The sequence below is a fragment of the Carlito syrichta genome, unplaced genomic scaffold (genome assembly GCF_000164805.1).
Source record: "Carlito syrichta isolate Samal-C Ts95f unplaced genomic scaffold, Tarsius_syrichta-2.0.1 Scaffold142902, whole genome shotgun sequence".
NCBI classification, from domain to species: domain Eukaryota; kingdom Metazoa; phylum Chordata; class Mammalia; order Primates; family Tarsiidae; genus Carlito; species Carlito syrichta.
In genome coordinates, this window is record NW_007086998.1 from 90,350 (window position 1) to 93,220 (window position 2,871).

General features: G+C 61.1%; 1 protein-coding gene across 2 annotated transcripts in view; it reads right to left on the minus strand.

Moving 5' to 3' along the window:
• FBXL18 (F-box and leucine rich repeat protein 18) overlaps nt 1-2,871 on the minus strand; it is a 29,175-nt gene that overhangs the window by 13,185 nt on the left and 13,119 nt on the right. The window lies entirely within an intron of this gene.

The following is a 2,871-nucleotide window of genomic DNA, read 5'->3' on the forward strand; positions in this document are numbered from 1 at the left end:
GCCCAGCCGCTCCCGCCCGCCCATACCACCAGCCCCTGGGGCGCTGGGTGAGGACTCAGACGCTAGGGCTCTCCCTTGGAGATCCTGATCCGGGGACGGCCCAGTGGGCCCCCACGGACCCCACTAAGAGTCGCCGACTCGAGGCCATCGGCGTCTGTGCCCATGGCCTGCTCGTGTTTGCTGTACTGCCTGCTTGGCACACCCGGCTGACCCCCTGCACACGCTGCTCCCCCCACACTGACCTGCTGGGCACAGGGATGCAGAGGAGCCTACACGCGGTCCCTGAGCTCAGCTTGACGGGCAGACGTGAAGAACGACCGCCACGGGAGGGACGGGGATCCAGGAGGCGGGGGTGAGGGTACCGCAGCCAGGTGGGGACCGCTCCAGCTACAACAGAAAGCGTGGGCAGCGCTGGAAGGCTCCACGGCCAGAGGGGAGGCTGACGGGGAGTGGGGCCACGCTGAGAAGCTGAGACTGCAGCTCGCAGGCAACATGGGAGACTGCAGGTGTCTTCCTGGGGACACCTGTTTCTAGGGAAATGGACAGCCGGGGAGGGGGCGGGCCACGGGGCAGGAAGGCAGCTGCACAAGTCCGCACCAAGGCGACGGCTACAGGGGTGAAGAGGGGAGGACACAGGGAAAGGCCAGGACTTCGGAAAGGGGAGCAACGGCAACATGCTAGATCCTTCCATGGAAGTCTGGTCGCCCAGACAGGACGCTAAAAGGACAGAGCAGGTTTCGGGGGCACGGGGACAGACATGGGGACACATCACTATGGAGGAGGATCTAAGGAGAGGCAGTCCAGCTGCCAGCTGGACCTGGCTGTGGGAAGGGAGGAGGTCTGAGCCGAGGTAGGACACAGGCCACCATGGGCCCCTGGAGATGAGAGTCCAGGGGGTGCGGAGAAAGTCGGAGTGGAGTCAGGCACCTCAGGAGCAGCCAGGAGAGCCTGGGTGGAGGAAGGAGCAGCCACGGGAGGGGAGAGAGGCTGTTGTGGGCTGAACTGCATCCCCAGTGCACCTGCAGGAGTCCTGACCTTGGGCTCTGTGTGTGCGGCCTTGCTTGGACAGAGTCTTTGCTGATACACACGCGTTAAAATGAGGGCCTACTGGACTAGGGGGGCTTGAAATCCAATGACTGGCTCCTCCTGAAAAGCCAGGTGAAGGCACGGAGACACAGAGACAGGGAAGACAGCTGTGTGACAAGGGGCAGAGACTGGGTGACACAACCACAAGCCAAGGAGCCCCCGACTCAGCCGGCAGCCACCAGAGGCCAGGAGAGAGCACGGGACAGACGCTCCCTCACGGCCCCCAGAAGGAACCAGCCCTGCCCCTTCTTGACTTCACACTTCTGGCCTCCAGAATCCTTAAGCTCCTGCTCTTTTAGGCCCCTCTGGCCGTGGTCAACGGCTCCAGTAGCCCCAGGACACTGGCACGAACGCAGAGGAGGGGTGAGCTGCAGGCACCAGCAGCACAGAGATCCTCCATGCCGAGTTACATGAAAAGACCACGACAGGCTCGGGAAAAGAAGTCAGCGTGGATCCTGCACACACACAGATGTTCTAGAACACACGAGAGAATCTACTCACAACGACGCCCTCTGAAGGGCCAAACTAGGCTCGGGGAACACCTGCCTGGGTAGGCATCCTTTCCAGACACACACACAGGTCACTCTGCATGCGTGAAAGCGCACCTTAGCGGTCATCGGGGAGTCACCGGCCTCCTGACCAGAGCACCCGGGCTGGTAGCCCAAGCAGGAGGAGGACTCGCTGCAGGGACACGGGCGTCCAGGGCGGGCGGGCAGCCCCGGGAAGCCACAGTACGGGGAGGGGCCCTCAGTGCCAGTGGGCTGACCTTCAACCCCAGTCAAGCAAAGCCCCAAAGCCCACTGCCTCCGAAAGCCAGAGGAGACAAAAATCCAGGACAAAGTCTCCCGAGGAAATTGCTTTCTACCTGGCCTCCTCGGTCTGTGGTTGCCTGCATGCGGCCTAAGAACACACGACGGAAAATGGGAGCGCTCCAGAGGGCCACTGGGCTTCCATCGACATCACTTCTCAACAAGCCACCCACACCACTGGCGGATTCTGTGCAGACGGCAATGGCCACCCGGCGCACCCCAGGGAGACCCAGGGCAGGACGGAGCCCGCCGCGGTCACGCTGCTCTCTCCCAGACGACCGCGAAGCACACCCCTTTGGCATCTGCCCTGATGCCCAGGCCCTGCAAGAGTCACTCCCTGAAGAAACCCACCTCAAACTAGAAGCAGGGGTCTCGCTGCAGCTGTGGCCCTACCCACAGGACACACACAGCCCCCAGGTGGGCCAGGACCCCAGGAAAAACTGGGAGGCCTGTTTCTCACTGCATACAGACCAAGTCTAGCTGCTGACCTCCTGGGATGCCCCGAGAAGACAGCCTGCAGCAGTGGGCTCTTACATAAATGGAGAAACTTCCAGGATGGACAAGAAATGCCTGCCCGCCCCACCTGCACAAGGCAGCAGGCACATGCAGCACATCTGTTACATCCTCCCTTGCAGCCCAGGCAACGTAGCAAGACCTCATCTCCACAAAAAAATAGAAAATACATTAGCCGGGTGTGGTGGCGGACACCTGTCATTCCAGCTACTCAGGAGGCTGAGGTGTGAAAGCCATCTCATTTGAGGCCAGGAGTTCAAAGCTGCACTGAGCTATGATCGTGCCACTCTAGCCTGGGCAACAGAGCAAGATCCTCTATCATACCTAAATGAGTCACATACACCACCGACAGGTTCTGTGTAGCACTCTTAGAAACAAACAGGCAGCCAGGCTCGGTGGCTCAGCCTGTAATCCCACGCCTTGGGAGGCTGAGGTGAGTGGATTGCCTGAGCCCATGGGTTCG